This window comes from Oxyura jamaicensis, chromosome 14 (assembly GCF_011077185.1).
Source record: "Oxyura jamaicensis isolate SHBP4307 breed ruddy duck chromosome 14, BPBGC_Ojam_1.0, whole genome shotgun sequence".
NCBI classification, from domain to species: Eukaryota; Metazoa; Chordata; class Aves; order Anseriformes; family Anatidae; genus Oxyura; species Oxyura jamaicensis.
The window spans coordinates 16304222-16327760 of record NC_048906.1 but is presented as its reverse complement, the minus strand read 5'-3'; the positions used below and the strand labels follow the sequence as shown (position 1 = coordinate 16327760).

General features: G+C 39.1%; 1 long non-coding RNA gene across 1 annotated transcript; it reads right to left on the bottom strand.

Moving 5' to 3' along the window:
* Positions 1-691: 691 nt before the first annotated feature.
* Positions 692-10811, bottom strand: LOC118174505. The gene is made up of 3 exons (XR_004754667.1): positions 10797-10811; positions 7970-7978; positions 692-1184 (listed from the first exon to the last, which is right to left on the bottom strand). It is a non-coding gene; the product is annotated as an uncharacterized LOC118174505 (long non-coding RNA).
* Between the last annotated feature and the right edge of the window lie 12728 nt (positions 10812-23539).

Sequence of the window (23539 nt, the reverse complement as noted above, 5' to 3'; positions counted from 1 at the left end):
TTTTTTTTTTTTTTTTTTTTTTTTTTTTTTTTTTTTTTTTCTGTTAGGCAGCTCTCCCCAGGTGGAATATTTTTCTTACCCAGAAATTGGACTAATGTACGGAGGTCCTCCATAGAGGCACCATGCAAGAATGGTCATGGTTGCACCCAAAGCTAGGACCTTATGCCACAACTCACCCTGTTCCCTATTAGGTTTGAACCATTCTTTGAATTTGGGGTATTTGGGATTTTGAGTGTGGATTTGGCGGACTCGCCAAGAGTGGTCTTGAGACTTAATACTGAATGAACTAATCCAGACCATTTGGCATCCGTACTTATTTATGTCTTGTACAAATTCACTCCAGGTGGGAATGGGGGAGTTTGGATTTTGCCTATAACCACAATCATCATCCCTACGAGCAGCTAGTATGCGATCCTGGGTATTTGCTATGAACATCTTAAGACAATCAGGGAGTCCACAGATGAGAGGGGTTAATCAAACCGGGTCAATAGGAGCTAACATTGGGGATTTCCTGAATTCATCTCTTTCATATATCGCCTGAATGCAGTCTGCTTTCTGTACTGCTACAGCCAGGTCAGAATAGCTTGTGGCTCTAATTTCCAGGGGTTCCCCTCTCTCCTGGGAATTTATACCACCTGCCCAGTATGCCACCCGTGCAGTTATAGAGTAATTATGGTCTCCTGGTGTGGTGGTTAAAAATACTCCAGGTCCTCAAAAGCCTCCTGCCTCTTCCTCACTCAACGTAATTTGATCTCCTCCTTCAAGAAAAATTCGCCACACATAATCAACTTCCAATTCCCCTGACCGCCTCGAGAACTTCTCCTGTATTTTAACCATCTCTGCCGGTGACCATGGGATCGTTTGCACAGTAGTGCAGATTTCATCATCATCATCAACAGTAGACTCAGTCTTAACCAAAGGTCTCAGGGAAATCGATTGAGGTTCAGAATCAGCAATCTCTTTGACATCATCACTGTCAAACCAGAAATCACCATCCCAGCTTTCAGGGTATGGGCTATGAAGCAATCTACAAATCTGCTTAACCGGAGCAGAAGGCTGTACTTTATTTAACAGATGACTAAACCTCTGCAGCAATTGTTTAAGATGATTGTTCTCACTCACAACTTTATCATTTTCAGTCACAAGTTTGTTATTTTCATTTAAATGTTTATCCACTCTGATTCCTAATGACTTTCACGTCTCCCTTTCAAAGACCAATGATGTATATTCCACATCAGAAATCAGTTTGGGAGCAGGAGTTCCCTTAGCTTCCTGCTGAGCACAAGACAAACAGGCTCCTAACACAGCACAAATCGCACCTTTAGCCTTTCTTTGACAGATCTTTCATGAAGCCTGACACTGTTCAATGCACTCTACTACTTTCTCCTCATCTTTCCAAAACTTTCGGGCCCACCACTTCCCCACCTGGGAAGGGAAACATTTGCATTTTTGCAGCAGTTTATCCATAGCAATCCTGCTGACTACACCACTTTCTTTGTTGGGTGAAGGTGTAGCCGATTAACCGTTACGGGTCTGGTCGGATTCAGGGTACTGAACTATCACAACCACAGATTCACCAATAACGCATTAACTGATGGGTCTGGTTGGATTCAGAGCACTGAACTACCATGGTCACAGATTCACCAATAATGTATAACTGCCCTTACTCTAGTTGCGTTCAATGAGAACTATCACGGCTAGGAACAATGCAATCAAGTGCAATTTATTACAGCAACAGGTACACAGGTTCTTTGGGTTGCCAGTGATAGTTACTGTCTGCAAAAGCAAGCTAGCAGCATGAAATACACAGGTGCGCGGCCTGGAAATTAAGGCGTTAAAAGGCACAAAGACTCTATAGAGATTTCTAAGTTTCCACGGAGACACACAGTATAACCAAGTGTGCAAATCTCACCCAAAGGCTTCCCAGTGAGGGGGAAGAGAGTCTCAGCCTGTCGACTGTTCCCAGGGGTCAGGAGGTCCTGGGGATGGTGTATTCCCTGGGGATGGCATATTCCCTGGGGATGGTATCTCCCCTGATGATGGTATCTTCCCTGACATCCCCTCTCTCTTAGGCCAATTTATATTATTTTCTTTTTTTGTGGAGCTTGAGTGACTCTAGTCAAGCATATCTTAGTTATGAGTGGTGAAAAGTTTTCCTGTCTCCGTTTAAAGTAATAGGCTCCAAGAAATTCAGAGCGCGTGCTCAGTGAGGGGTGGTCGCAACTTGGAGACAGGTTAGCTTTTTGGATGGAGGTGTGTTTTGGTATTATAATGGTATTATAATGAGCAAAAGTACACTAGAGAACAGCATTTGTCAAAACATGACAGGTCATTGGCTCAGGGTAGCAAAAAGTGCGGCTTACCGGTTTTGGTGTGCACAAGAACAATTGAGCCCCCACCTGGCCACAGAGCCTAGCCATGGTGTCTCCACTCCACTCTATGCTCTGTACTGTTCCTTAGAGCCAGCACACCAGGCTCCCCCAGCGTGATAGCATCTAAGGTTGAAAGCCTAGGGAATGCTCAGGTAATGCAGATATGCCCTACCCTGAAAGCCTCTTCAAGGCTGTACAATTTCTTTAAAATGTGAATGTTAGTTTTATTTTCCTAGTTACTTTAAGCAATTGTACCACAGCTGCCAACCCTGGGATGCTGGCACAGAGGCTGCTGTTAACAGAAATGTCTTATTCTGCATGCAGTGGACTGACTAGCGAGGCCCTTCAACAGCCTGGTATCCCTTAGCAAAAATCTGTTAATAGGGGTGCAGGGAAAAATGCCATCCAGACAGATGGGAATGACTCTAGGCTGCTGAAGCACCGTTCTTGCACAGTAAGTGTGTTTATGGAGGGAAGAATTCCCAGACCAGACAGCTGTCCACAGTGTGCTCCCACACCTGCGCTGACATGTTAGACTGAATCCAGGGCACGTTTCAACATGATAAATAGCTTCCCAAAAAGAAACCATGGGGTTTTGCTTCAGGTCAGCAAGCTCGTGGTTGGATGGTGCAATCTGTTTGATGAGCTTTTAATCTGCCAGTAGAAAGAACTTCCACATAAAAGACAGTTTTATGATTCTCTGCATTGCCTGATTGCCCTAGGGTGTTTGGATCAGCCTAGTGTTGGATGAGGGGTCACCAAGGAATGCTTTTGAGGTGCAGTTGATGGTTTTCTAGCTAAGGCCTTTCAGCCGTTGAGTTAATGTGCAGTTACTATATCAGGATAGTGGGGGAAGATGGACTGATCAACCAGTGAAACATCTGAGATCTTGTTCTTTCAACGGCTTGTTGTAATCTTCACAATGTGCAGATTTATTTTTTTTAACCCAATATCCTGAGCTAATTTTGAAAGGAAAGTTCTGCCTTTCTAGATTTCCTCCCACATTTCATTTAAATAAGTTATTCTTCACCTTTTGTTCCAGGCTGCCATGCTCTGTTAAATGCTACTTCAGAAATGACTGCCTTTTACTGATGGGTGAAATAATCTCTGTGCAAAGTCTGGAAATTATTTTCAGTCAGGGATGTATTTTAAGCTTCTTTGAAGTGAGAAGTGCAGGATAAGGGGCATAGGCAGTGTGTGGGACTATGAGGTAGGTATTATGCGTTCTTTATTGGCTTCTTTTATTTGGTGCTTTATGCAGTTTTGAGCATGCCACTTTCTTCTCTTTGCCATTTTTTTTAAGATGTCACATCAGTTTGCCGCAACAGATGGAAGAGGTAGTATGGAGTAAATAGGGTCACAGAATCACTGACCTAATTTTTATTAGCTCAGTGGAACAGGCATGAGCAGTTCTCAGTGTGATCTTGCTTTGAATGCATATCTTCTCGCTGATAAATTTAGCATGTTAAATTGAAATAGTGGGCTTGCTAAATTAATATCCATCTCAGACACCAAAATGTCTTGCTGTTGCTCTGAATGCTACATTTGTGCTTTGGGTCCTTCACCTGATGGGCATGTAGAAATGAAAAGCATGTTGCTGTTCATAATGGCCAGACAGTGACATGTCTTTGAAAAGGAGCTACAGATGGAAGCATCTAAGGATGACTGCATACATTTCCAAGCATTTTCTTATCTCCTGTATCTCACCTGTGGCCATGAAAAAATATAGGTGCCTATGCAGAGAGGAGCTTTCACTGCCCTACAAGTCACAGTCGATGCTCTGACACTTGGCATCTCTCTTCAGGCTGAGAATGAGGACTGCCATCATTTCTCTCTGCCATTTAGAAGACCAAGGACTTCAGGACTTACACTAGGAGTGACAGAAACAGTGATTTCTTAGTGCTTCTCATTTCTGCTATGTTTATTTTGTGAAAATCCTGGCTTGGGGACTGCTCTCAGGGGAAGAAGGAATGGGAGGGTCACAGCCTGTGTGAAATCACAGGGCACAGTGGGTCTCCCACAGTAACACCACATCTCTGTGTCACTGGGCCCAGTAACTGCTAGCTGAGATGCCATGGCTGTACCAGGCTGGTCATGGGACTCAGAGATGGTAGTCATAACCCAGGGATCTATGCATCTACACTCGTGAAAAGTAATTTTGTACTATGTTTCCTTTGCAGCTTTTGTATTCTTAACTCTAATGCTGAGTGAAACACAGTGGCTTGGGAGCAATACAATCCACATCCCCACAAAGTCTACGCTGGATTTGCTCTTATTACTGTGTTCATCTTATCTGGTCCAGACATATGCTAAAAGAAATGCTCAAGATTGGTCCACTTGATAAAGCTGATGTTCACAATATTTTAATAAAATTAAAATGTAATCTCAATATCTCCCTGATGCTCCTGTAACCTGTATGCCTTTAATCATCTCTACTGTTTACTGACAGTCAGTTATCAGGTATAATAAGTGAGCTTATTGCTTTAATGTTTGTTACTGGCCTACTTTCAAAATCCCTTACAGATGCAAGTTGTATATAGTTTAAATAAGAAATGCTGCACGTAGTCATCACCACGGTGTTACCTAGAGAAAGGGAATGCCACTTCCTTCATTTAACCTCCCAGCCTTTCTCCCCCAAGCATATTTCTCAGAGTTAAACTCAGAGTTAAAACCAATAGTTTGTAGGTTGCTATTGCTCATTAGCTTTGCTCAAAGTAGCCTTAGTTCTAATGTTGGTCTTAGACAGAATAAATACCAGAAAAGTTTGGAGATTTGTATATTTTATAGATTTACAATGTTCTGATGCTCAGTGGAATCTGCTGAGTATTTTATAGAGTCAAGTGAAGGACTGGACTACAGTGTGATGAGGAAAACCTATGTGTTGATTCAAAAAAAAAAATGGGATGCAAAAATCAGGAAGAATTCTACTGACATTTGTAGAATTGGTCTAGGTTTGCAGAAACCTGGACTTGATCTTGTCCTGGTTTCAGTTAGGACAGACATAGCACCCTACCAGTTACTAGGAGGAAAAATAACTGTCCTAACTGAAACCAGGACATATCTGAACACATGAGAACAGATGTTCTTATGCCTGAGAAAATTTTGAAGCAACTACTGACATGGGAATTCAGGGGAATTCAATAAATGATTTTATTTCTCTGCGTTATTTCCTAATATTTGAGATACGTATTCCAAGGTCAAATGGAAGACTGAAACAAATATGAATAAACCAATCCCTATCTCACAAAATGGTATGGTTGAGCAAAGTTGTAACTTATGCTTTGAGCCAAAAAGAAGGTGAAAGGGATGTAACGCACCTTTTCATTGGTACCTGTTTAGGCGGTGCATGGACCTCTGTGAAAAGAAACACCACGAGCACTTTTTCAGATTCTTGTTTTGCACATCCCAAAACCATCAGAGAAAAAAACAAACAAACATGACAGTGTGGCTATGGTTCAGCTATGAACATACAAGTCTTTTGTACCAAGAGCCTTTGTATTTTTTGTTGTAGAAGTACAGGTAGAGCAAAAAGATTAGAAGGAAAGTGAATGTCTTTGGTGTGGTACTGAACAGCATCACATCCATACTCAGGTATTTAGCAAGATAAGAACTTAGATTTTTTAGTGTAGCAGTTGTCATCAAGATAGTTCAAAATAGTTAAGTCTTCCATAGTAGAGCATAGTCTATATCAGATGTCTAAAGATCCATCACCATACCCTCATTTGGATACTGGAAAATTAGAAAGATTCTCTTAGTATGCTTTTCACTGAATCGTTTGTCAGTGGCACTTTACAAATAATTAAATTAATTAATTAAAATCTGGAGAAAAGCCAGGACTTTCTTTTTGTATTCCTTTAGAATTGTTTCATAAATGTCATGAAACAGAGGCTCCTTCTAACACAGTACAACTTTTTCTGTCTGATCCTGCTGCATATAGCTTGCATCTTCTCTTTATTCTCCATTCATATCATCTCTCTGTTCTTTTCTAGGGCCTTGATTCTGTGTTTTAAGGCTTGACAACTTATAATCACGCAGCCTGTTATAATAGCCTGTAGAAAGAGCCTTCTTGATTCATGTGTATCAAGGTGCATGACTAACCCCTTGCTGTATATTTTGCTGGTGTGTGGTATTAAACTTCTTTATGCTTTAGTCACACATTAAAAAGTGATGCATTTATTTTTATAATCCAATTCAGCATCCTAGCGCTACACTTTGTAGGAGAGATAAAGAAAAGTAAACAGTTCTGCTGACTCTCTGTGATGTGTGATCTGCCAGTCAAAGGTATTTGCAGCTTTTTGTTCAGAAGAGGAACATCTAGAGGGAGGGAGAGAAGCGAAACTGCAGCTGTGTGCATTTCAAAATTTTGCCCAGGCTGGTATGAAGCTTAGAAAAAAATATCTCCTGCTTTCAGTCTCTTAATTTGACTTTTCACATGTAGATGCATTACTTTCTAACACTGCTTGCAAGGATATTTCTTAATGAAATTTTACGTCTTAGTAATTTATCCTGACAGAAACTTTGGATGGTTACCTTTTCCACCTTTTCCACTTTTTTTTTTTTTTTAAATCAATTTCTTCTTTTGTTATGTTAATTTCCTACTGTATATCTAAAATTTTCAGTTTAGTTTGTAGCAATAAAAATATAAGACTATTCCAGCTTTCTTAAATCTCTAAAGCTCTTGGAAATATGCTTTGGAAGTGCTAATCACAGCACCTTTCCTGATTTGAAGTCAGTGATTCAACATCAGTAGCACACATGTTGATTTATACCCACTTTAGGAGTTCCAAAGACAATTCCAGGTACAATGTGTAATTTGCCTGAAAGGGGCTCTGGAAACTTCTGGATCAGCACACAGACCTGAAGGGCAGCACAGTGCCCTTTGCTGTGGTCAGTTTACCAGTGGGCACTTTCTAGCACTCCCTCACTGCCTTTGAAAGGCTTTCAGCCTTTGACATATTTGCTTTGCCTAGCTCCTGGGACTACCAACTAGAGTATTTTCAGTCCTTAATAGTGGTGTAGGTTGTGCAGAAAGGAGGGTTTTGTGTGAGAGCTGCAGTCTATCCTTTGAGGGAGGCACATAGGTTTGTAATGTACTGTAATGTATTGTATTCAATATAGCTCTGAAGTTTAGTTGGCATGTCCCTGTGCAGTGGGTCCTGGAAAAGAGGCAAACATCCTTTGGGCGTTGGCTACAGGAGGGACACAGGAAAAAACAGTGTAGTTACTACCTTAGTGAAATGGGTGGGTTGGCTGAGGCTAATGTAGAATTTAATTGCCTTCTCTTGCTATTTTATCTTTAGATTTTCTTCTTATCATTCTTGCTTGAACTTCATCCCTTCCTTTCCTTTTTTTGTGGTAACTGCCCAAACCAGTGACATTATCCTTCCTAATTTCTGACAACTTTTTCATGTTTGAATATATGTAGCTGGCTTCAATGATGTCTTCAACTGCTGTTTGCTCAGTATGGAACAGGCAAAAAGTGTGCTGCTTCTGCAGTATCACCTTCTGTCTGGGCCCTTGGAGCAGATGGAAAATGGACAACCTTGACTATTGTTATTTCCCATTCCATGATTCATAATTCAGCCTACTCAGTCCACTCATTGGCACTTGCCAGTTTCTGGAGATGCTGGAGTGTTCTGGTAGAAGTCCCCAGCAGGAAAACACATCCTAGCACAACCTCAGAGCAATCCCCTTGAAAGGGATGGTAGCTCACAGGCCTCCAGCTTCTGTTAGGCCTCCTCAGAGTCTTCCTCTAGGGACGAGCTCCAGCCTTTGAAGCAAAAATGGTTAAATAGGGAGATTCACAACTTTGGGATCAGATGGAATCTTTTCTTTAGCAGTGTGCACTAGAGATAGATGCACAAAAATAAAGCCAACATCAAAACTAGAAATACGTCAATTGCCATGGAGATGGGTACCAACATGGTATGGGTATTCTCAGCAGAGTTGTCTCCTTGGTAAACTCAGCAGAAAGAAAACTTTCCATTGAAAATTGTAAGCTAACAGGAGGAAGATCAGGAATTTCTTAGAGCCCAGGATGCTCAAACTGAGCTATGAGGAAAATGGATTCAGATCCCTGCCTTCAGTATCCCCTCCAGAGCCTATTCTTCATCTCTCTGGCTTCCTTTCCTTTTAAGTAGAGAATGTTAAAAGATTTGAAATCTTTACTTTCATGGGAAATTCATGTTCTTGGTCCAGCTCATAATCTTGGAAATGTTTATAGAAAATCTCATTTTATCAGTTATTAGTTCTGCTGCTACAGTGAGGATCTTGTCCCTAATGTAAATGTGTAGTAGTCAGGAGTGTGAAATAAAGATTTTGCTAAACCACATGCATGGGAAATAGAATATAAACATTTTTAGTTTAGCCTGGATCATGCCTATTTATCCTTCTTTTTAAATAGTATAGCAGTGATCTTTACAATGACAAATTCCATTCTGTTCTGTGGGGTTTCCTGCCCTTTGGAGATCAGTTGAGTGAGCAATATGGAAAGCCAGGTGGATGTTAGCTTCTTTGTACTTAAACTTTCTCCCTGTTTCTCTTCTTGTTTTCACCTGAACATGTGTACTGTGTGTGGCCACATTTGGCATCCCACAGTTGCAGGTAGTTTAATGCACTCACTGCCTTATTAAAAGGGACATACCAGCCATCACTCCTGATTAAAAACTTAGATTAGGACATGCTGAGCAGCATGACCCTCTGGCAGGATGACAAGGTATTTTCTTTACAATCTCTTTCAGGGCTCTATGCTAAATGTCAGCTAAGGAAAGTTGATAATTTTATTAGGCCTCCAACCATTTGGATTGTAAGAACATAATCCTCCTTCCTAGAGGATTGAAGGGGATAGTAATACAGGTTTATCTCCAACTGTTTTGAAAGAAATTATCAATAGCCATTGGATAGATTTGCCTTTCAGTGGGCATTTCCATAGGTAAAAGAAGGAGCCAATCTTCTGTCATGGAACATTAGCTTTATAAGCCTCCGGTAATGGTGAGCAAGATCTTCCTGCAGTGCTGTGAGTTAGGAAGCCAGTTAGGAAGGGGCTCTGCTGAGCAGAAAAGTTCAAAAGCCCCAGCTCTTGACCCATGTCATCTCTGGCTCTCCTGACTATGTGTCCAGGCATCTGCTGGCACCAGTCCTTCCCAGCAAGCAAACATTTAATTCAACCTCTTTGACTTGTATTCTTGCTACTGGTAATTGTTTTGGTCAGGCTTTTGTGGAGGTGGCTGAAAAATGGAAGCCTGCCTACTCTGAGATGTTTCTCCAAGAAAGAGCACATGAAGTTGTGTTAAGCACAAACATCAGAGCTTCTGGATTCCTTCTGGAAATGAATAGGAAACACAGGAATGGAGGATGCTGTAGGTTTGCTTTTTGCTGAAGAGCCCAAGTGAAAGAAAGCAGATGGAAGGAGAAAAAAAGTTGTTTCAGGGAAAAAAGTCTCAAAGACAGGAGAGAAAGCTAAAGCCTGTGGCTTGGGATAATGTTTGAAGTATCCAGTCTTTTGGGTAACTAATTGAAGTAAACTGATTTTTCAGAGGAGGATCCAACTCGAGTTACTGAAATGTCAGAGGAGGACAAAGTAATCTGTTTTCACACAGCAGGAAAACTTGGAAAAGTTGTAGAAAACCTTTGCATTCACCCATCCCCAGACAGCAACAAACAGCAATACTGACAGAAAAGAATACAATAAGGAGCTGCTGGAGAAATCTGAGGGTAGAAACATTCACACCTTTGCAGAGCTGAAGAAGCCTCTAATCAAAAACAGCTCTGAGCATCCTAATGTCAAGTCCTATTACAGCTCCTCAGAGTGAAAGGAGTGCAGAAGGAGCCTTGTCCTTCTGTGTCTCGGGAGTCTTCCATTGCTCCCAGAAGACGCAGGCTGCGGAGAAACCATCCGTGGCAGCTGGTAACTTGCATTTAATCTAGGATCTAATAGCAGTGAGAGAATAATGAGATACAGCCCCTCTGGGATGACAAATGGCTTTTCTATGTCCTTTTTGAACGGTGATGTCTTCTTGAGAGCAGCAGGCAGATGTACTGCCAAGGGAGCAGGGGAAGTGAAGCTTAAGGCAGCTAAACGCAGCCACCGTATTCTTTGGCCTCCAGTTCTTATTGAGTATGTGCTGGGTAGAAAGAAGAGAGATTAACTGAAAATCGGGTCTCCTAAGAAAATTTCTTTCATTTGATCAGCTATGTTATTGTATTGTTAACTTGTTCTGTAGACTGATAAAAAGAGAGAAGATGGTTTTGTGATAATTATTTTTTTCTGGAGTAAAAGTAAATTAAATTTGGGGCGGGGGAGGGGGGCATTAGACAGATTGTAGTTATCCGTTTTACTAGGGTCAGATGAGCCAGTTAAATGTGTCATTTTAAGAATGCTGAAAACTTCCTGTCAGAAGAAAATCTTTTTCATCCTTTTTAAACAGTTTTTTATTTTCCCTTTTAAAATATCTTCTAGTAAAATACGGATAAATAATGAAAAAGTAGACTTTTTTTTTTTTTTTCCCATTACTTGCCACAAAAAAAAAAAAGCACACATGTGAGCAGAAACAATTCTGTGGTACATATGTACATGCAGAAACAATTTTGTGCCAAATAATTTTAGTTTGGTGCCCAAACAATTTTTTTTTTCTTTAAACTGAATAGTTTGGAAAATGTTAATTTCTTTTCTAACTTTTCTATTTTTCCAATTGTTATTATTATTATTATTTTAATTTGAACTGCTATATAAAATATATCACAGCTCTGTCAGTTCTACTTGCAAATTTTAACATTAGCTGGGAGACCTTTTTTGTCAAGTAAGTCTGTGTTCATTAAGACTGAAGTTCTTTGGAAATAAGAAAATTGAGGTTCTTATTGGACACTGCTATTCCAGATGGTCAATATTATTTGAAAGAAATAATAGAAAGAAAATAATTTGAAAGAAAGAAATAATCCCAGGATAAGTGAAAGGCAAAAATCATTATATATAAGAAAAAAAGTCTCTAAGATGAAGCAGGACATTCTCCAGATTTCATCTGAGGTTTGATTTTTATTCGTCTCTCTATGGAAGAGAAGCCCAGCTCTTCTGGTTGCACAGGGCTGCTTCATAGTGAAAAACAAACATTTTCTTAGGGGTTTCTTTGTAGGTGGAGCTTGTGCATGGATCCCTTAACATTTGACAAACCTCCTCTTGCAGCATGTGGGATAACAGGGGCTCTCTCCCCTACCTAGCCGTGTGTATTGACAATATTTGCAGAATGGTGTCTCATTGCTCTAAGACCTCTGTCAGATTTGGTGATGCAAACAGCATCATCACAGCATGTTTCATAGCAAGGGGCAGCACAGCTTCCTCAGGGAACCAGGCACCTGTCTCTGAATTGGGCAACATTGTTTGGTTTGGGAAAGGAGTGAATAAGTGAATGTGGGATGATGTGATGTGTGAAACCCTTGCAGTTAAAAGGAAAGAAGCTTTGATCCTGCATGACACCCATGTAGGAATCTAAGTCAGCATGAGGTATTTAGTCCCTCACTAAAGAAAGTTTCTTTACCTCTGTAGGAAGCCCAGGAAGGCTAGGTCCCTAGCTTTAATGCTTACTGTTGGGGCATTAAATTAAGTTATATGAATGCACCCTTGAAGACTTACTGTTTCCCTAATTTTGTGCAGAAGGTGGAATTTTAGTGGGTAGAACTGATAACAGTTTTTGTTCTGGGAGCATTTTAAAATATGTTTCTTCTGTCATGAAATTTCATATTCTTCCCTTGATGTCTCAATAAATAGCCTGATGTCTCAATATCAGTATCTCCCCTGATGTCTCAATTATCAGCCTGTTCAGCTGATAATTGACTATTTGCTTTTATTTATGTTATTTTTTAAAATACTAATCTCTCCCCTTTTCCAAAAACTCCAATTCTGGACTGACGGCCACACTAATTCCATGGCATCCCACTCTGAGTAGGAGATGAGCCTTCCTGGGAAGTGAGTATTGCAGATGTGAACTAAGCACTATCAAGAATGCAGTTTATTTCTTTGACTACATATAGCAGTGTCTTTAAATTTGTGCCTATGTGCACGTAAGTTTGAGTGAGAAGGAACAAAAAATAAATAAATCCAAAAGACTGCTCTTGTGCACGCATTTGTTGCCCGGGAGAAGGGATCTGACAGATGTTAGTTATTTGTCCTACTCGAAGGGGATGAGGTAACTGGGAGTATAAAATCTTCTCATTTCCATGGTAATTAACATGTTCTAGAAAACTTGCCTTATATCAGATAGTTGGAAAGTATATTTTATTTTAGACTTCCTGGAAAGGGTTTATTATGCAGATTAACTTGACACTTGCTTTTGTTGCTGTCTGTATTACCATATCAAAGAACCACTCTCAACACCGCATAAGAAAACAATAGTTTTGTACATGGTTGTACAGAGTTTATATTAATAGTTTGCAAAGGCTAGTGTTCTAACTTAATTTGAGGGCTATTTTCTCTTTGAAAAACATATTTTTAAGAAGCGCTGAATAATTTACAAGATTCACATCTAATTAAAGTGGGAGAACAGTGGGAATATGAAACTGTGGTACTAGCTATTCTTTTGTGTTGCATATTAGTCTGACAACCACTACAGTTCCCTTTGCAAACTTTTCTACTGTTTAATGATTTAAAAAAAAAAAAAAATCTAAGCATCTTCACTCATTTTCAAGTGTATTTTTCCATTAAAAATGAATTTGATTGTATCATGAAGCATACAAGCTAATATTAACTGGAGGTCATGTTTCTGAATGTTTTTACTTTGGGGATATTTTGCACAGCTCATATGATGACTGATAAATGCTGGTTGCATTACTATCAGTGTGGAAATATGTCTAGCTATACAGTTAATATTCATATAAAGGAATTTCAGGGGTTGCAATGCTAGCTCTTGCAGGGTATTCTCCATTCCCAGTCTTTCCTATCTGTGCAAAGGCTGCCTGAGCCCAAGGGGTGAGAATGGCCTTTTGGCACCAAATTGAGATCAAAATTAAATTCTTTCTTCTCTAAAAGTTTCCTTTATATGACCTTGGATGAATATGTGGATCTCCTCAGTGGGCTAGCTCCCCATTTGAAGATAACATTGTATGGTTTATTTTTCATTCTTTTTCAACTAATTACATACTAGTGACTCTTTCATAAATACTTTTAAAATGCTGAACCCCATGAAAATACAGATTTTATTTTTATTTTGTCACTGTCATCAGCATGAAAGATCCTCTACCTTCACACATGTACCTGAAATATTACTGAAATATGTGCTGAAATGTAAAGTGTACTCAAAGATGTAGCTGAAATATGGGTACATTTGGTGAATTGGATCAGGCTTTGATACAAGTTGTCTTCGTGACAGTGGAAGTGCTCTTCCCTTGCCCTCTTCCAGTTGTGTGTCCAGAGATGCACATTTTTTGTCCTTATTGCTACCTCATAATTTAAACAAAAATTTATAAAATTTATAAAAGTTTATAAAATGATTCAGAGGCACTGACCTGACCTAAAAGTAACTAGGAAATAACCAAGAAATAATGTTTGATGTTTGGGAATAATAAAGTAGGACAGGGGTTTTGTGTTTTTTTTTTTTTTTTTTTTTTTGGGTATTTTTATATTGTATTCACGTTGAAAAATGTCAAATGCTGCCCTTTGGTGCATTGTAGAGGTCAAGTACGCCTCTCTAAAATGGAAGCATGCAGCACAGAGGCACTACGGTACTGTGATTAGGAAGCAATGCAGAATATTCATCAGCCAGTGGGATTCAAAGACAGTCAACTCTGCCAGCTCTGTTGAGCAACTTTGGTTTTTCCATTCTGCATCCTCATATAGCTCCTTGTAGAAGATGGTTTATTTTTCTTCTGTTTGTGAAGTGCTTATCAACTTAATGTCTGATTTCATTTGGAATGTCCAGATGCTAATGGCAGAAAATAGTCAAGGAGTAACAAATTAATGTAATGCATGACACTGTGTTTAGGTGTAACTCGCAGAGTACTGGAGAAAATTCAAAAATAGTATTGGAGCTATAAAAAGAATTGATGCTGTAGTATCATTCAGAGCAGTTGTCCTTCCCTGAAGTAATAGTTCAGGGAATTATGTCACTTCATGTCTTTTCTGGACTCGAATTTTTACAACACAAGAGATACAGAACCACTTTGAGTCTTTGAATGTGGAGTTTTGAATTACCACTGAAGTCACTGTTGGCACAAAGATACTTCATAGCAGGTGACAAATCTCTCTAGCAGTGTTCAGATTACAGAGACTGTACATGTATCTGAGATGTTGCCCAATAAGAAGAGGGAGGAACAAAAATCTCTGCAGTATTATGATCTCTGTGAACATTACCTGTCTGAAATTCCAGTGAAGATCCACAACAATGGATGGGATGGTACATGGTAAATTGTAATTCCACAGCTGTACTCCCAAGGATGCTTTGACTAAGTAACTCCTGCTTTGAACGCTGTCTTAAAGGCCTGGAAACATATTCTACTTTAATGATATATCACTTACAGCTGGAAAATATCAGAATGCATTTTATAGTAATTGTAGCAGCAGTAGTAGCAATGGGTCCAAACTGTGCTCTGCTATGTTTGGGAATCCTCCATTATCCTTGACTTGAGAAAACTGCTGAAATTCTCAGATTTAAGATGTATTGCATCCATGGCACAAAACAATTGAAGCCAGACAGTGCAAACAGAATGTTATGGTAAAAAAGCGAGTGCTGAATTTTCTGAGATAAACAAGTAGCAGAAAAACAGGCTGCAGCAATTCCAACAAATGGCAACTTTAGTATTGATATTTCCCAAATTTTGCTAATTTCAAGTGCAGCTGTGCTACTCAAGTTCCGTTAGATGAGAAGAAAAGAATTTCCTTTAACACAGTTCTGCAAACATCCTGTATGCTGTAATAAATACATAAATAAACAAGCCAAGCCAGGGAGCACAGATGCCATTTAATGTGGAAGCATATTAAAGTTTACAGTTACTTCTTTTAGACTCTTCCCTGGGGTGCCATGTGTCATCCTCCTGGAGAAGGAACTGCAAAGTCTGATTCACTGACGTATTAGACGACATCTGTGCTTGCTAGCTTGGATTAAAGACACTAAATCAAAAAAGAGTTTGATCTGCTTTACCAGCACTAAGCTGACACAAATTTATACTTTGGCTTTGGCTCGTTGGCTTTTTTTATTGTTTGTGTTGGATGTCATGAGTCAGCACTGGTTGGCTTTTTTCATTGTTTGGGAATTGGCGTTTTGCTAAGCAGAAATGGGTGTGGCCATTTCTATAATCTGCAGAGGAAAATCTCTGCATTTTACATACTCAGCGCTTGGAGAACTGCAGGAGAAGGATAGGGGTAACTCATAGGTGGGAACAGGTGACAGCTTCTCAGGGCCCCAGTGGCTTCAGGTGAGGAGTGGCTGGGTATATGTGTATTACAGCTAATTCTTAAGAGATCCTGATGATGATATTTTGATGTCCTGATAGTGACATTTTGTTTCTTTTGTGTGGGGGGGTGGGGGGGTGGGGGGTGAGGGGGACAGGATGTGTGTGTACCTTAATATAATTCCTTCCATAATCAAGGCATTTGGAACAGAAAGGTTGAAAGGTAGTAGCCTTCCTCCAGACGATGCCATGCACACTGATGTTGAGACTGAATGAACACAAAATGCAAATGTAAACTAAAGGGGGATTTTTTGGCTTTTTGTTTTGTTTCAGAATTGATCTCTTTCATAATTAATGGATCATGATAAACCTTTGGTATGTAGTTATTAATAGTAAGCAAGAGGCTGCCATTATCATATGAAGATGGTAACAAATTCTAGAAAGAGCTGCTGTTCTTCCATCAGCAGAGGGCTTTAATGGGGAAAAGAGCATCATCTGAAGGCTTCAGTGTGTCATTTTTCATTTTGCTCTAGATCTTCTAACTGGAAACTTCCCAGACTTTGTGAAGCTTGTCCTCTGTGAAAAGTTTTAAGAACCAGTTATAATGAAAAAACATGTTTTGTTTTGTCTATTTTTGCTTTAGGGAAATTTGATGGCGAGCTTAGAACATTCTCATGTTCTTCTGGAATCCATTGACTGGATTAGTGCCTTAAATTAAACATATTATATTAAAGAGTCACCTTAAGATTACCTGAGTCAAACTCAACACAATCAACATGAGAGAAACCGTTCAGATAAAATAAATAAATAAATAAATCCCAATTCTGTCTGGTCATTCCAGGTTAGTGACTCTCAGTCAGTGTCTGCTTTACAATACAGAAAAACATTTATATGCTAGTCTGATGGGGATCCAAAACCTGGTATTTCTTCTGTTGAAATATGTTATCAAAGTTTGAAATGTATGGGTAAATGTTAATTGATGACTTTGTGAACTGGACACAGGAGACGCAAGCTGCCAGAGACCCATATTTTTGGCTGAGACTATTCCACTGATGCAGTAGCTATCAAAATAGAATCTGGTGCCCATCTTGACAGATATGTAGCAGATTTGCGACACAGGCAAATGTCAGCTTGGGGTTTCAATGCCAAAACACATTTAGCTTGCAAGAGCAGAAATTCTTGTAGTCTAACCCTTAGTTTTACAAACAGAAATATACTTTAAAATTGGGCTGAATCGGTCATGAATTACTGGGTACTATAGCAATGTGTGCGCTATTGTTTGGAAGGGCACAGAGCCCTTCTGAAAGGCTGCAAGCATCAACTAAGGGAAGCAGAGAATCAGCTTCTGGAATCAGTTTTGAATGATACAATAGCATAGGCTTTATCTTCAACCGTGATGAAAATGAAAACTGATTACATGAAAAGAGAATTTTGCTGAAGCCAGAGTTTTGATAGGTACTGTGGTGAAATATTTACTGACAGAAGACAAGACCAAAAAAAAAAAAAAAAAAAGGGGGCAAAAAAAAAAAACTGAATGCACCTCACATTTACATAAGGATATGAAACAAGGGATTTTAAGGGACTTTCAGGTCATTCATGTGAGTCCTCTGCTGTTGCAGCCTTCCAGTCTTACGGGTTTTCTTTTCTCCTTTAGAAGATTAGGATGAGTAAATAAAAGCAGAAACATCCAAGTTATAAATTTTGAGATACTGCTACCTGTCTCTTTAACACAATTCTCCTCTAGGTGACTTCACTGAAAGCTGAGTGCATGAAAGAAGGATTTTAATCTTTACAAATTCTACTGTAGAATAGGCAGGTATGGTTATTGTGACAAATATCTTGAAAATAAAATCATAGCACTGTCTTCCATTAAATAAATCTTTATTTTACAACAGTAACACCCCTTCATTCTTGGCATACAAATGAGATTGCAAACAGCAGGAAATGAGTGTTCAATTCGTCTTGATGATTACTCATGTGGAGGGCTCTGGTTTGTCTTCGCTGACTCTTGAGCTCTGAACTCACCTGAGAGCAGGAAAACGGTAAAATCCCTACTAATAGAGCAAAAGCAACAGCTCCTCTGGATAGCAGCAGCAAGGCACACATTGACTGTGTGTCAGGTGATACTTGATCATTTTTGAGGATAAAAAATATTTCTTTAAGTTGTTTAAATAGGATATGTCAGCACTTTGTATTTTTTCAAACCTTTTTGTTTTTGACATCAGGTACAGAAAAATTCATTTATCTTAGCAACACAGGCTGTGACTACAAGCCCTGTATTTCGCTTCACAGTCATAGCCTGTCTGCTTTCCTCTCTGCTTTTCAGGAAGTTCTTGTTCAAAACATCTAGAGCAGCTGGTATCTTTTACCATGCAGATTTTGCTTGCTTAACTGCAGATGACAGAGGCATAATCAGCTTTTTGTTTTCCTATTTTTTTTTTCTACAGAAAACAAAAGCATGATTTAAAGAACTTTTCCTTTGCACTGGGATATGTGCTTTTTAAAAGGGAGATGTTTTGAAAGTACCATATATGTATAAAAGAAGGAAAGAGAATGAATTCTGTTTTTCTCTGGTAATCCCTTGTGGTGCCAGGAGCTGTGCTAGGAGGTCTGTTTGGTTATTCTGTTTCTACCTTTCATTCAGTCCCATAACTGTATGTGGTCAGGACAAGTCTCTACTAACTTGGAAATGCAGCAGCTCTTCTTCGCAGACCACAGCAAGTTCTATGAGTCCTGCAAGACCGAGGAGCACAGAAGAATGTTTTGGAGAGCTGTATGGTTGTCCCTTAGCATATAATTTTTTTCTACATGTCTCTATATATGTAACATATCTTACATCTATTAGAGTATTTCTGTCCTAGCATAGAGTTGCTATTCTTGAAATAAAAAAAAAACAACCCACAACTTTAATCTTAAACTTTAAATATGAGTCAATCATTCTGAAGTCATCAAGGTTACTAATGGATTGTACTCAGTGTGAACAGGGGCAGCAGAATTAGGAAATTTGTCTTCTAAGAATAATGGACCAAAATCCTCAACCACATCAATATAAATCAGAACTGACTACAATTAAGTAAGGAGAATTGACTCTGTAAAAATTGCTGTGAGAGGAGAACAGCATCTGCTTTATTTACCTTTGGAAAACTAAATGTTTGAAATGGTCAGTTTTGGCTATATATATTCCAACAGGATTTTGGATTGTCAGAATGAGTTAAAATAATTTTTTATTATGCATGGAGTGTTTTAATGGTGCGCTTATTTTCTTAGTGATGTGTGTTCCACCTTATAAAAAATAAAAGTTCAGAACATCAAAGTAGTTACTACAAAACGTGGTGTTTTTTTCATATATTTGTTTACATATAAATATATATTGTGCAAGACAGATAAAGACTTGCAAACATTGGTAATACTAGTATGAAAGTTGTTGCTAATATACCATGGAAAATAGTGTTTCTGTCTCTCTCTCTTGAAATGGAAAGACAGATATTGGCAAGATTTCTAGGGAACAAAGACAGATCACTCAAATGTTCAAACGGAGCTTTATGAGATTCTTGTTGATAAAAGTTTTGTTTCTTCTCCACCCAGTCACCTTCTGCTTCACCTCCACTAGGCATCTGTTTACTACGGGGGGTTAAGGGTTGAATGTTTTTGTCAGAAACAACTTATTTCTCAAACTCTCACTAGCTCCCTAGACTCCATTTCGGGTATTCAATGGTTCTCAGAGGACTGAAGTGTGAAGTCAGTGTTCCCTGTGTTTGTCTAGATGAGGAAATTGAGCTGTTCAGATCAATGACTAGGTCTTTGTCATGAGGGTGTTAGAGGGGGTAATTCGGTTTGATTTATACAGTACTTTTTGAAACGTTAATTTATGCTATCCCAGCAGTGTAAATAAATTACTGTTGAGGTAGACATGTTAGAGTGAATTCTCCCTGCCCATATTTTAAATTTTCTGTTTTTATTTATTTATTTATCAACTAGAAGATCTTGAGGGAGCTGGAGGTTTCATCACAGTGTCTCTTTGAGAGCCTCTGGGACCTCTGGCACCCAAAATCCTGGGAGGGATGGTATTGCAGTGGCCCTACTGCCACTCCATGGGGTGTGCCTTGGGTGCCTCATGAGCAAGATCAGCCATGTGAGGCACCTGGAAGATGCTCTTCAGAGCAGTGTTTAAGTAGATAGCAAGCAAAAAGTAGGACTGTACTTGCAGTCTCTCTGCTCTCTCACTCAGTCAGATCCCAGTGAAGTCAGCAAAAGTTAAAAAGAGCCTTTTCAGGACACTACCAAATCAGTCATTGCTGCCTTTTACAGTCCACAGCTTCTGAATTGATTTTGCTCGGATACACTTAGTTTTTTTTATGAAGGCATGCTCAGCAAAAAAAGTAGGGTGCTAGCTTTGGCTCTGTCAGTCCAAGTGGTGCTTTAGATACTGGGATACTGTTAAGAAATATAAATCTCAGTGGGAAGGAGGAATATGTTACCTCCCTGAAACTGTGATAAAGTTGGATCAGAATTCTTGTTAGGTCCATTTCTAGACACTATGCTTTCAGTGACCCTGATCTGCTACAGAGATGCATATTCTGTTGCAGGTGTGGAGAACTGAGGGATTTGCTGTGGAGACAATAATTTTCGTCACATTATTATGAACAATATGCCTCTCAGTATCCCTATGTCCTGTCCTAAATCTTTTAGGACTATAGGAGGTACCTAGTAGAGATATAGTCCAGGGCTGATCCAGGGTGGACTTTTTTTCCCTGCTTCCCTATTAATACTAATAATATCCTGTCAGAATTTGTTTTTCTTTTAGATTTTTCCTACTCCACAGTTTTACCTTTGGAATAATTTTTTAAACTATTAACTACCAAAATTTACATTATTAGCAGGATCTGTGCTGGAAAATAAAAAGAAACTGAACATGAAGGAATGAATATCTGCTCGCTCAGTGGTTCTAGCACTTGAAACTTTAAGGATGTGATATACCACCTGCAGGAGGATATAAGGTGCTTAATGATAGTTATGTATAAAAATCTTCATGGCTGAATGGTATTCACAGCGAATCCATGAACAAAGACTGTTTTGATTCATGTCTAGTTGCAAAAAAAAAAAAACAATTTTTAAAAAAACAAAACAAAACAAACAAACAAACAAACAAAAACTGAGGAGCATGTCTTATTTTCTGCCCATCACTTTGCCCAGTTATTCCACTACACCGAAGACATGTTCTTTGGCTGATCTGGCAGGGGCCAGCAGAACCCAGATGTTATTTTAATATAGTCCTTTCTGGGGGGGAAGGTCCAACAATCCCAATATATTAATATATTAATATATTAATATATATATGTATATATAAACTCACACACAGATTTGAAATCTTTTAACTCTTTTGGGTCACGATTTAATTTTCTTTATATACAAGTTGTGTTCTGTTTTGTTGTCAGACCAACTCAATTTCCCCCCTTCTGCTTGCTGTGTGTTAGGTTCCTCTAGCAACCGCTTCATAACAATTCAGGAAAAGAAAGGGCTTCCTGGAAGGCTGGGTGCTGGGAGAGCTGTACGGTGGTGCTGAGACAGAGAGACTGCAAACTGTACCGTACAGACTCATTTCAAGTGTGTGCCAGAGAAAAAGTGATATTTGCACTAATTTGTATTTCTCATTAAGTGCTTCCTGGGCCTTGATGGTGCTGCAATAGAAACCAAAAACAACAAAAAGGAGTAATTTCTATAGCTGTGTTAAGTGAAGCCAGTGACATTGGTTTAGTGGGAAAAGAATAAATCATGTTTGTTTCCAGCAGTTTAAAATCCAGGACTGTAGTGATGACAGCTAATATACTTTCATTATTTCATTTTCCTGGTTTCATACAATATTGCCTTTAAAATTAATATTGACATTTAATGTCTATGGAAATAGCTATCAATATATAGAAGATTAAATAAAGCAATAGAAAGAGTGCATGGTAAGTCTAGCAAACTGCAACTGGTAGAATAACTGGTATCCCTCTAAATAAAACTCAGAGCAGTATTTTGTGCTGCACGCTACTTCCTCAGCACTCTGACCTTGATACTGGATACAGCAGGTGTAGGTTATTCTGTATATTATCCATCGTTCTCATGTGCACCTAGAAACACTTGTTTCAGAAAAGAGACCCTTACGCTTCCCTGCCTCCCCTCCCCTGCGGCTTAAGTTATCCAGTGTTATGCTTACAGTTATGACAGGTATACAGCCACTGATACAAAGGACCTGGCTCAGGAAGGTGCAGCAAATAAAACCTAGGGACTGGACAATAAAATGGCAGATGAAATTCAGTGAGAGCAAATGTGAAGTAAAGCACATGGGAAAGAAACATTACCTTTGGCTTAATTCTGTGTGAGTTAAAAAAAATATATAAAAGTCCTCAACCTCTTTCATAGGTTTGTAGAGAGGACTCTAAAGAGGAAAGCAAGCAGGAAGGTAATTTCTCTTGAAGGTCATTTCAGGTACCTGCCATTTCAATTGGGCTCTTTGTCTGGGAAGGGAGTGTCTAGCAAGATGAGCAGAGCTTGGGAGTCAAGGCAGAATCTGATATGGTTTGAAGGTTCACGTATGTAAGCTGATCTATCTCCAGTGGTGCTCAAACTTCATGAGAATTCAGTTCTTGCAGATTGTTTTCCTACAGCCTGCAGTGTAAGTTCTTCCTTATTGCTCATAAAGTTATGATCTAGCATTCCTGGAAGATATTTGCTGTCCTATTGCCTTCAAATATATCAGATGAGAGATCCATACTGTCTGATCCAAAACTGACGGACACCGGTGGGAATATCTGCCATCAATGAAAAGTTTTTTTTGTTGTTGTTCTTTTTTGTTTGTTTGTTTGTTTATTTGCTTTTCTTCTGTATTCATAATGAACTGGAAGTACAGGATTGTAGGCTGATTTTGCAGAATAATTCCAATGTGTAGAAGAAAAAATATTTTATGGAATAGCTGTGAAGACACAAACAGTGTTTTTGTCTGCCATGTACAGACAGTAGTTGAACTACAGCTCACTAACAGCTAGCTAAACGTCTAAAAAGAAATTCCACTAGTTTTTAATAGATCAGTGCAACAGTTTCCAAATGTTATTTCAATTATAGATAGAAATCCGGAAAACCAGGGAAAAAGCCACTGGCGTTAAAGGGAATTAAATTTATACTCCACTGAGTCTTGATGAAACCTACTACAACATTAACTTTGTTTTCTCCTTCAGTGACCTTAGTGGTGGCTTTTAGTTTCACCATCAAATTAAAGGGCAACATTAGTCCTGACCCTTAAATGAAATACAGAGGGTTGTGCATATAGGTTTCTAGCATCTGAATTGTGAAGTGGAGGACTGAACAAAGAACACTGTTTCCAGGAAGAAGTATTTTCAGGCTTTCAAAGAACAGAAATTTGAGATTTATGATTTCTAAAATGCCTTCAATGTTTAGTACTGAATTTTTGTCTCACTTTTTTTAATTACTACATTAAAAGTGCAGGTGCAAAATGTAAGTTCTGAATTTCTGCATTGAGTAAATGAGAATTTCATAGCTTCCCACGCTGAGAGTCCTCAACCAAGCATCTGTGTGATGCAGGATCAGCCTTTCTGCAGCCTCTTTCAGAGGCTCAGTGCAGCTTGGCCAGCTGCAAGGTGGAGTCCATGAGGATGCAGTGATGTGCCACTTCCGCACTTGAGCAAGCTCACGAAGTCACTCGTGAGCAAAGTGTCTTTGGATGAAACCTGGTAGGTTCTCAGGTATCTTGGGTGCAGGTAGGACAAATGCAGAACTTTGGGAAAAAAAATGCA